General features: G+C 35.6%; 1 protein-coding gene across 1 annotated transcript in view; it reads right to left on the bottom strand.

The window, feature by feature from the left end:
• Positions 1 to 6,777, bottom strand: part of LOC145297729 (uncharacterized) — an 81,410-nt gene extending 74,633 nt beyond the window's left edge. Inside the window, exon 1 of the mRNA XM_080143958.1 lies at positions 6,640 to 6,777. The gene's annotated coding sequence lies outside the window, so the exon portion shown is untranslated. The remainder of the gene's footprint in view (positions 1 to 6,639) is intronic.
• Between the last annotated feature and the right edge of the window lie 5,628 nt (positions 6,778 to 12,405).

Genomic DNA, 12,405 nt, shown 5'->3' with positions numbered 1-12,405 from the left:
AGGCACATAAAGTATCGTCGTGTGAAGATTCATAAAAATCGGCCCAACCGTTTTCTAGTCCATAGAAAATACACACGCGCACACACACGCGCGCACACACACACATACACACATACACACATACAAACACACAAACACACACACAAACACACACACAAACACACACACAAACACACAGACACACACAAACACACACACACAAAGTTCCTTTTATAAAATAGTAGATAGATAGATAGATATAAGACATTGTGTGTGTATGTGTGTGTATGTGTGTGTGTGTTCGTCCCTTATGGACTCCGAAACACTCGGCTGATTTTTTTTTTAATTTCACATAAATGTACATGTGTCTAAAAGTGTTCTGAGGTAGGTTTCGTATCAGAATGCCCCCGATAAGTATCAAAAACCGATAATCGGAAAAATCCGATTACAAAAAGGAAAAGTCGATTGGACCAAAATTAACACTCCAATATTGTCTAACGTCATACATGAATTTTAGAGACTTTGTCACATCACAATCAGACATTTAAAATCAACAGTAGGTTCTTTGATAAGACAGAGTCGTGTTCGAAATGAATGTTTCTCTTTAAACCACAACTGAACCATGATACTTCATTTATGCATTTTAAACTTTAATTATAGCCATTATATAAAATTATTTTATAAAATTTATCGTAGGTTCTCTACAGTGCAATGCAGAATACAATGTATTGTGAACTAAGTCATTACGGGGAGGCATGTGAAGCTTCCTCCCGGCGCACTGTGGTATGTCTCCGATTTGATTGAAAAATGGGCAATTTCACCGATTTCCATAACAATAATAGTATTGGAAGTGTGAAATATTTATTGATTCTAATTCAATCCCGAACAACGTTGGGTCTCCCTGCTATATATATATATATATATATATATATATATATATATATATATATATATATATATAATTTGTATGTGGCTGTGTATTTTTATCTTTTACGAATGACAAATATTGCATTACTTGCAGGCCGTTCGACGTTGCTGGTCGTAAAATATGCTTTGTGCCCAATATATATAATAATGATTTCAAAAATAATAAAAATCACTTCGGTGGCATCAACTGGAAGCGAAACCAAAACAGTCGACGCTCCAGCAATAGTCGTTATTTAAAGATTTGAGACATCGTTGTTACAGCCGAAGCTATCGTTAGATGGTTAAGCAACCTAAAAATTAAGCGACTTCCAGCTAAAATGTATATGTGAGTCGATTTACTCCTGGTAAGACCAACTGCTTTTTTCTTTTTTTTTTTTTCAAGTCTTATTATTTAGCAGCTATTTTAACAGGTTAAAAACTAAATCGAAAGTGTTCTTGAGGTCCAACTCCACTATTATATAAAAGGAACTTTGTGTGTGTGTGTGTGTGTGTGTGTGTGTGTGTGTGTGTGTGTGTGTTCGTTTCTTTTGGACTCGAAAATGGCTAGTCCAGTTTTTATAACATTTCACATGAGGTACTTTATGTGCCTGACAGTGTTCTTAGAACGGTTTTGTGTCAAAATATATTCCATAAGTATCGATAATTGATAATCGAAATAATCTGACGAAAGAAGGAACAGGCGATTTTGACTAAAGTTAACACCTTACATAGCCCGACATCACAATGCATTTAAGAAGTTTTAATACCACACAAGCCGAAAGGCCCGACATATAAAATCAACAGTAAGTTATTTTATATGATGAGGGCGTGTTCGAAAAGAATGTTTCTGTTTAAAGCACGATTGCACCATGATACTTGACTTTTTCATTTCAAACTGAAATTCAAGCCATTATCATCGCACAAGCAGTAAGGCAGGCATATAAAATCAGCAGAAGGTTCTTTGATATGACAGAGGTGCGTTCGAAATGATTTGATCGTTTTAGAGCACAATTGAAGCCTGATATTTGACTTTTGCATTTTAAACTTGAATTCAAGTCATCTAGGCTTCAACCCCTGTCCAATCGCTGTAATGTTTCATCCTTGTGTCTGTTTTACAAGTATTTGAACAAAATGTGCTGTGATGAACTCGTTGCACTTCCGCCCCCTCGATGTACATATCCCTGACAAACCCGCTTAGCAACAAAATCGCACCCCTTCATTGTTGATGTCCCTAAATGTCAGAAAGCATTCTACTTTAATAGCTACTCCCCTAGAACAACTAGACTTTGAAATTCCCTTCCTGCTACCTGCATCCCTAATTGTACTGATATGCAGAAGTTCAAATATAATGTAAACCAACATCTTAATCCTTTATAGGCATGGTCCCAATTAGTAGCCCCTTATGTCCAAGTGGCAATATGCCTTGTTTGGAGTGAAGGTGAGTAAAAATAAAAACATTATATAAAAAATAATTTTATAAATTCACACAGTAGCTTCTCTACAGTGCAATGTAGACTACAATGTATTATGGGCAAAGTCATTGTGGAAAGGGATCTGAAGCTTCCTCCCGGTGCACCGCGATGGGTTCCCAACTAGAGCAGCCAATCAATCGATTTGATTGAAATATTGGTCGATTTCACTGATTTCAATGACAATAAAAAATATGGGAGTGATAGACATGCGCTGATTATTATTTAATCCAGGGCAACGCTGGGTCTCGCTGCTTGTACCTTATATACCATGTTTCAAGTCTGTAGACCAAATATTTAGAAAGGAGTTTAGTAGAGACTTTTCACACACACACCGACAAGTTTAGAGAGAGAGAGAGAGAGAGAGAAAGAGGGAGATAAAAACATGCCAAAGTGCTAAAATATTTTCAATTTAAATTCTACGCAATTATGCACGATGGAGGAACTATGCATAAAAAGAATTAAGCAGAATAGTTATATGAAACCAATTAACCTATGAAAAAATGATTAATTAATTAATGAACGTTTGTTTTTCAAAGGAATATACAAATTAGTTAACCTTCATAAAGTCTTTCCCATGACTGAGCATATTAAAAAGTTCGTTTTAATAATTTTTAAATAGAAAAGTAGGCTTTTATCGTATACTAGACTAATCGTGACCCGTTGTGTCAGTATGTTATATTAGCTATGGAATTAATGTATGAGCGTGACACTTCTGACGTAAAGAAAATAATTTTTTGTGACATAACAGAAACATTTCTATGAAATTATATTAAAATGAAAAAAGAATATAGATAGATTTTTATGAGTCATTCTGTTTATAATTGTTTAATTTTGAAAAAAAACTTACAGCCATTGAATTATAAGTGGTTTGCCATACTTATAGGTAAATGTGCACTGAACAGATACCATAATACTTTAAATTAAATTCAAATTTTGATATATCTTTTAATTTAAACACGAAAAAAAACAATTGGGACGCTGAAAACGTACACAGTAAAGCAATACGTTTTATTGTCGCGTTGATTTTTTTATTTGCATCACAAATAAAAAAAAACATTTTCGGGGTTATTTATTTATGTTGGTAGTGTAGAAGAAAATGTATGAATGCTTTTTAAGAAAGGTGCATTAAAAATGGAGAAATTTTTTTTTTTAAAGTGAAAGCGGTGGGTAAATCGCCGTTGTAAAATGCTCTTATGGTTGTCAACAGGTTAAAGCAGATTTATTTGTAAGAAAATTGCGTTAAAATAACTTAAACGTAATACGGAAATGAACGATGTAAAACAATGCAGAAAGTATTAACAATTGTTTATTTGGATAATTTAAACGGGGAAAAAATAATTGGGACGCTGAAAACGTATACAGTAAAACAATACGTTTTATTGTCGCGTTCATTATTTGTTTATGTACACATGCGTAACCGGAAGTCGTAAATCGTGTGTTGGGTTACAACACCCGTTACAAAGTCATTTGAGTTTTATAATTATATACATAGATATACCTATTCTGAAACTCTCTCAGACAAAACCCAATATGGCTCATTTACATATATACTTTTTAACAATCAATTAGTATTGTGTTATATACATTTATAATAAGCATTAACAAATACAATTGTATATACGCAATAATTTATAGTACTTTTATCCTAATTATTAATACAAACAGATCCTAATAAAATAAAATAAAAATCATAGTGCTTTGAAAACGTTTTTAGCATTTCATTTTCAAGGGAAATAATTACATGAAAACTTCCGGTATCAAATAGCGCTGATGTTGTGAAGAACAGATGCTACACTTTCCTATTAGCCAAAAGGTGAACGAGCCAAAAAATATTGTTTTTGTGACTAGGCATTTTTAAATGAATTACTTTTAAAAAATCTATAAATATATATAATCAGTAAACGTATAATTTTTTTTAAATAAGTAAGTAATTTTAATTATTTATGCCAATAACAGAGTGCGGTCTTCGTTCGCGCTTGATATTTATAAAAGGGAAATACGTTCTACATTTAATTAATTCATACCAGTATTCATACATTATATTTTTCGTGCGTTTGTATGTCCTTATATATTTTTATTATTTATATATATATATATATATATATATATATATATATATATATATATATATATATATATATATATGTCTGCTACACCGTTAAGGTGCAGCGAATTAAGTATTGTGGTATTCGTTCGATCGATGCACAGTTAGAGATTAAAAGGGATTAATAGTACTTAATATAGAATTTAGCCTAAATTTAACCATATTAAACCATCAATTAGGCATAAAACACTCATTCTTAGTCAACGGGGTATAACTTTCGTCCGTTTTTTCACGAGCAAAATGTCTAGTGTGTGTGTGTGTGTGTGTGTGTGTGTGTGTGTGTGTGTGTGTGTGTGTGTGTGAAAACATATGAATAAGCAATAAACTTCAGCCTTCTATCGGTAGTTATTCCGATGTTCCTCCGTATTACACCATCTCGTTTGTTTACAAAAGCACATAAAAATATCACGACACACTTAAAACAATTAACACCTTGTGTTTTTGTTCGTGATTTTTTTTTTTTTTTAATGTTTGCTCGAACAATGAGGAGCAGATTCTCATTTCTACTTCAGTCTATAGTTTGTAGTTTCTATCTATGATGTGTGTTTTTTTTTGTTTGTTTTGTACCGGGCTAATATTTAGCATAATGGTTAAAGTGCTTACTAATTGACAGGGAGACCGCGGTTCAATCCTCAATTGAGTCATACCAAAGGTGTTAGTTGACGCTCTCTTGCTAACCCGCTTATCATTATAAGGTGAAAAAACAAGAGTAAATACAGCAGGAAAAGAAGTAGCACCTGCCTCTACAGTTCTGTATAGTAACCATTGAAAAAGGAGCCTTCGGACCGCCGTTGTCTACGATTGGCCAAATTGGAGACCTAATTCAGATAAATAACACAAACAGAAAATTGTATTCGATTGTTTGAATGCAAGTTAGCGATGACTTAAATGTTGTATCTGTTTTGGTATTATACTTCATTGTTTTTGTCCTCGACTGCAGCAATTTTTATTTTTGGCCCAATCAGAGTACTCCTTGGTGCAAGGGAGCTGGATTTCCCCCAGATAAAAATGCGACCTTGTGTCTAACTTTGTTCTCTTGGCGAGACAAGTAAATAGAAACTATATTGATTATAGCAATTATCCAACAATAATGGTATTATATACGGCATAATAACATTGACACATCGCTTTTCGTTAGATCAACGAAGTTAAGAAACGTTGAGCCTGATCAGTGCCAGATGGGTGACCATTTGGCAATACCTCTCTGTGGAACTGTTAAAAACTAATGTCATTATCTCCCTTAACGGAGACATATGCGACTGGAGACTGTTACTTGTTAATATATAATCTTCCCTTGACACTTCTTCCTTCGGAGAAAGCCGATTCAACCTGCCTAAATTGAATGCCTTACATAAAAAAAACCTTGGTACATAAATTTATCACAACAGATCCGATAGGATTTGAACTCGAGATGTCTGATTCCACTTTTCATAACGATTTTAATATTTCATATGCAGTTTATATTCTAAAACAAAGGAAAAGTAAAAAAAACTTCAAAACTTTATCGTTTCTTATATTTTTTTATTTATTATCATTTATTTTATTTTATTTTTATTTAATTTATTTATTTTTAGGGGGAGGTCTTTGAAATGAGGCTTCATAATTTGTGTATTCATTTTTTTTTTTGCGGACTGTTATCCTCATCTTTATAGTTGTTGTTTCACCACGTTTCAGCCAACTCATCCTCTGGCCTTCTTCAGGTGATTAACAATTATAGAAGGCAGTAATTGCTGGGAATCAGCATTTCTATTCTGTCGCGGTTAATCGCCTGGAGAAAGCCAGAGGATGAGTTGGTCGAAACGTGGTCAAACAACAACTATGAAGATGAGGATAACAGTCCGCAAAAAAATGAATGCACAAATTCATCGTTGCTATCCTTAACTGCGGCTTTATTCATTTGTCCTAATTCAGTGTGACCCTTTGGGATGGAGAGGGAGGCTGGATTTCCTCCAGATTAAAAATCGACCTTCTTTCTAACTCTGTCTAACTCTCTCCTCGTTGTGAGACAAGTAAATAGAGACTATATCGTCTTGTAGTAATTACCCAGCGGTATTGATGCATAAGTTGGTCACGACAGATCTGGTAAGATTTGAACTCGGGATTACCGATTCCACTCTTCATAAAGCTAAGATTATATTTATAAAACAATGGAGAAAAGAAAAAAAAATCAAAACTTACTTGAAAAGGAAGGAAGTCGTTGATTGGGATGTTCTTGGTCGGAAGGTGAAACTGCAAAGGCCCCATTCAATCCGGGACCTTCTTTATAGTTGTTTTGTAATCAAACGGTGATGATGACGTCAACAAATGCATTCTGGGATTTTAATTATTTATTATATTTTATTTTTAAATATTCTAAAGAATGACAAAAACAAAATCAATAAACAAATCAGCCTAAAGAGATAAATGAAGGAAGGAAAGTTCACAATAAATGCGAGAGAATAATGATTACTGAATTCTGAACATACGTGTGGAAGCGGGGGTGGCCGTGTGTGCAATATTTTAATGATGTTTGCGTATGCAATAATTGGGATTGCGTTTTCAGTGTTTTGACCAGAGTAATTATAGTTAATGTCTAGGTGCAAATATATGCAGCCACAGATGGACAAACACTTTTTTTTAATTTTCTTATTATTGAGTTCTATCTGGGGATGGAGCATCCCTCAGCATAGACATGCAGTGACATTCAAACAAACGCCCCCCCCCCCATTTTCTTATCATTTTTGTTCTAGCTGGAGATGGGGCATCCTGCTGGACAAATATGCAGGAATAGACAGGCAAATAATTTTTATTTACATTTTCTTATCATTTTTGTTCTAGCTGTGGGGAATCCTACCGGAGAGACATGCAGTAACAGACAGATAAACGCTTTTTTCCCCCCTCAATATTCTTATCATTTTTGTTCAAGTTGGAGATGAGGCATCCTACAGGACGCACATATAGGAACAGACGGATAAGTGCTTACTTGTCCAATTTCATTATCATTTTGTTTAGGCTTGGGATGGGGCATCCTACCGGATTCACATGCACTCAAAGAGAGAACACATTTTTTGTTTCAATATTCTTCTTTTTTTTTTTTCTAGGTGGTGATGAGACATGCTATCGAATAAACATGCAGAGAAACGCTTTATTTATTTTTATTTTTATTTATTCATTTATTTATTTGTCATTTTGTTCTATCTGGGAATGAGACATGCTACCGGACACAGATGCAGGCAAAGCTAGACAAGCACTTTTTTTTTAAATCTTTTTTATAACTGTCTCCTAACTGTGGATGGGGCATCCTACCGGACAAACATGCAGACACAGAAATACAAATGCTTTTGTTTTTCGATTTTCTTATCATATAGTGTTGGCTGGTGATGGGGCATCCTACCGAGCACAAATGCAGACATAGACAAACACTTCTTTTTTTTTCAATTTTCTTATTATATTGTTCTAGCTGATGATGGGGCATCCTGCATAACACACAGACAGACAGCTAATAAAATATATGAGTAAAAATAGATCCGTATACTGGCAACCCGTTTATGTACCAGACGGGAGGAGGTAAATAATGGTGTAAATCTTCTCTCCTCTAGAAGTGACATTTTAGCCATGACAGAGGCCAACCAGAGTCAACCATCAGGTCTTGATAAAAAAGAACTCGGCCTTCTATCACCACCAACTCTAACAACGAAGACAAAAAAAAACATACACCAGTTGTCCGCTTACGGGCGCTTGTTGCCCAAGTGGACCATTATATCTCAGAAGATGAGAACAGCGTCATAAGAAACGAAGCACTAAGGAAGGCAGAAGAAGAGACCAGACAGAGACGGGGGGGGGGCTAGATAGGAGAGGGAAGAAAAATGGACATTGCTATAGGCTATGCAATATGCTCAAGTAAAACATGTAAAATAGAAAGAAAGAACGGAAACCTCGAGTTGCCTATTTGCCTTGATAAGTGCTAATATAGAGAGAAGAGAAACAGGGTGAGAGAGAGAGAGAAGATAAAGAGTGTTAGAGAGAGGCAGAAGAGAAAGTTGTTCCATCCTCTTTTCCAAATTGTAATACTGTGCACGTTTGAACTCTCATCGTCGAGTCTATCCTCGATTTGCCTATTGGCCTTGATAAGTGCTAATATAGAGAGAAGAGAAACAGGGTGCGAGAGAGAGAGAAGATAAAGAGTGTTAGAGAGAGGCAGAAGAGAAAGTTGTTCCATCCTCTTTCCCAAATTTCACTACTGTGCACGTTTGAACTCTCAATCTCGAGTTGCCTATTGGCCTTGATAAGTGCTAATATTATTCCACCCTCTGCCCAAACAAGAGAAACATTCAATCCTGAAAAGTAACTTGCCAAAGATATAACAGCAGGAATCTGTTCCATGTAACTGAGCTATACCATATGGGATTAGAAATAACAGCCCTCATAAGTGACAATAAGTGTCCATTAGTAAATCCTATCAAGGTTCGTGCACTTGCTGTAACCGGTGGACGCACTGCAGCACAAATACAGCCAGAATCATATCACCAGTCATTTGTTGATCCAAATAAAACGGTCTTGGCTCATGACACCTCATCACAGATCTATTTCACCTTCAGCATCCCCTCTATCGCGGCTCCCTGACGTATCTCCCATTACTATCAGCTGTCTATCTAAAACCATTGAATAGCTCTGCAATATACCTTAGTTCTTTCTCACTACTGTCAACGACTGAACAACCATCATCATCCCAAGAATTGTCAGAATCAGGTGATGAACAATTGGTAGTGAAGGAAGAATTTTGTAAAATCATTAAGGAATTACAGTTGATGAATACAGAGGAAAAAATCCCAACTACCAAAAATCCAAGCCTTAAGAGCTACCAAGTCAGTTAACGAAAACACAAACGGCGCTCTTAAAAGACTTATTCATAGCAACATATCTCTTACAGAGATGAACCTGATTACATATGCTGCAGGAGACTACATTGTCAGAAAAACACTCTCTTAATTCCAAAAACAATGTGAGTACAGAACAAAAAACATTGCACCGGAAATGGAAATTAAAATCAATTGAAACTGTGTACAAAGGAGTTGTCTAAGATCAGACAACTCCTTGCTTCCCCTAGTTTGTGTGGAAGGAGAGACGATTGAAAAGTATCATCGGCAGGATTAGTTTAAAGTATTGTAGAGGAGATTGAGGACATAGCAAAGGAACTTGAAAGTAAAATTCCAGCACTTGCCAAAAGGATCCGAGCAACAGATAATAAAAAGAAGGCTGATAACAAACTTTTTTAAAAGAACGCGGGGGTATTCTACACAAATCTTATAAGGGAAACAATCACAGTGGAAAAGCCACTGAATAAAACAAAAGCTGAAAATTTTCTGGAAGCTTCTCTTTGAGGATGAGGGATGCCGCAATGAAGAGGCTAAGGATATAGTCCAAAGAAATGAAAGCAAGATAAAAAAAAAAAAAAGAATAATGCCAGAGTAAGAGATAATGTCTGGAATAATCAAATGAAAGTTGCTGCCCTTATGTGTGTGTGTGTGTGTGTGTGTGTGTGTGTGTGTGTGTGTGTGTGTGTGTGTGTGTGTGTGTGTGTGTGTGTGTGTGTGTGTGTGTGTGTGTGTGTGTGTGTGTGGAGAGAGAGGGCGATTGAAAGACGTCATCGGCAGGATTACTTTAAAGCATTATAGAGGATATTGAGAACATATCACAAGAACTTGAAGGTAAAATTCCTGCATTTGCGAAAAGTATCCGAGCAACAGAATAAAAAAAAGGACAAAAGCCGATAACAAACCTTTTAAAAAGAATGCAAGGCAATTCTAGAGAAATATCATAAGGGAAACAATCACAGTGGAAAAGCCACCGAATAAAACAAGAGTTTAAAAATTTCTTTGAGCATGAGGGATGCTGCATTCAAGAGGCCAAGTGGATCCTATATATATAGTCCAAAGAAACGAAAGCAAGCCAAGAATAATGCCAGAGTATGAGGTAACGTCTGGAATAATTAAGCGAAAGTTGGATCGATTCCAGAATAACAAAAAACCTGGAATAGACAATTTATCCAATTTCTTGCTTTGATAACATTTCATAATCATTATAACATCTGCGTACCCAACTGTGTGTAATGTGTGAGGGGGACATGCCATCATGGCTATTAAAAGTTGATGCAACTCTTATACCTAAATCGCGTGAGGCACAACCTCTTACTAAATATTGACCTATCTACTGTCTTATTATGCTACAGCCTACAAGCTTCACTGAACTGGTTGCAGACAACATCCATGAACACCTCTGTTCTGAGGCATACAAGGAAAAGAATAAACAAGATACAAGAGAAAATGCTTAGGCACACAGGACCAATTATTGATTAATAATACCATCTAACCCTAACCCTAACCCTAATCATCTTTAAAGACTGTATGAAGAGATGGAGGCATATGAAAGTGGATACTGCATTGCCTGCTTATATAAGATAAAAAAAACATAACTGACCACAAAATGGTGAGGCAGACAACCATGATATTAAACCACAGTAATGGTAGAATAACAATTCCTGATGTGAAGATCCGGAGAGGAATTTTCCAAGAGGATAGTTTCTCTATTACTCCTTTGCTCTTTTGCTTGGTGATAGATTCGCTAAGTAAACTACTTAATAAAATCAGTATGCCTACAACCTGAGCCAGGGTCACCAATAAGATTCAAACAAAAAAAATCAACCAGCTACTTTCCATGGATGACCTCAAGCTGTATGGCAGTTCAGACGTTTATTTAAGTCGACTCTTACAGATTGTACATACCTTCTCAAAAGATATTGGAATTGAATTTGGTCTGGTTGGTTGGTTGTTTTTGTTTTACGGCATATCAACCCTTTTCGGGTTATTTAATGCCGAATCCAAAAATTCGGAAGAAAATTTTTTAATAGAATATATTTGTTGTTTTCAAATCATTTTCTATTTAACCCATAGTTGGGACCCTGACAGGTACTACCACTCCGGGTCAGAGTGGACCTGGGAGCAATGGTAATTAAAGGGTAGCTCCACACTCCCCAAAGCCCGAAATCTGGGGCCTCACCACTGGATATAGTTTAAGGTCAGATCCAGGACCGGAATTTGGTCTGGAAAATGTGTCAAGTGCTCCATTATAGTTGGAGAGAATGTTAAAATGGAAAATATATAGCTTGATAAGTGTACTAACATCAAAGATCTTGAAAAACACAACTCATTCCAGCATGGTAAAATGAGAGAAAAAAATAAGTAAAGAATATGTACGCCAAATACGAAAAAATTGCGAAACACAGCTCACAAATAAAAACAAAGTAACTGCCATTAACCAGCTTGTTATACCAGTAGTAACTTACAGCTTTGCCATTATTGACTGGCCACAAAGTACGTTAACAGGTTGAACACTAAAACAAGAAAAATGCTAACACTGTACAGAGTAATGCACAGAAGCCAGTGTCTACCAAGGCTGTATCTACCAAGAGGAGCAGGTGGTATGGCGCTCTCAGAGATTAACTATCAACACTGAGCCACTTTTATGAGCACCGGGCAATATCTGATGAGCTCTCACAATCTAAACCTTAAGATGGTACAGAGGCCCGACAATATTTTTCGGACACTTTAGTATTCGACTTTCCGAGTACCATAGAGTGGCAAAATTCCTTCAATGGAATAGCATAAACATATAAGGACAATACCTTAAATAAAAATGGAATAAAATCGATTAGGTAAGGAAAAATATTTCATTCATAATCTTCATAATGATCAAACATATGCACGATAACATCTCTACCTGTTTCTATTAGTTGTTTTTTTTTTTTTGGCATCTAGTATTCGTTCCTATAGTTGAGCCTCTTTTGTTATTTCAAGTCCATCATAGACAAGTTGCGCAAGCTTTTTCCAAACATTTTCCATTAAATTTAGATCTGGGCTTTTTGCAGGCCATTCCAAAATAGCCATATTCACTTTAGCCATCAATTCT

This window comes from Euprymna scolopes, chromosome 2 (genome assembly GCF_053919585.1).
Source record: "Euprymna scolopes isolate OS-2025 chromosome 2, ASM5391958v1, whole genome shotgun sequence".
In the NCBI taxonomy this organism is placed as follows: Eukaryota; Metazoa; Mollusca; class Cephalopoda; order Sepiida; family Sepiolidae; genus Euprymna; species Euprymna scolopes.
This window is presented reverse-complemented; position numbering and strand designations above follow the sequence as displayed.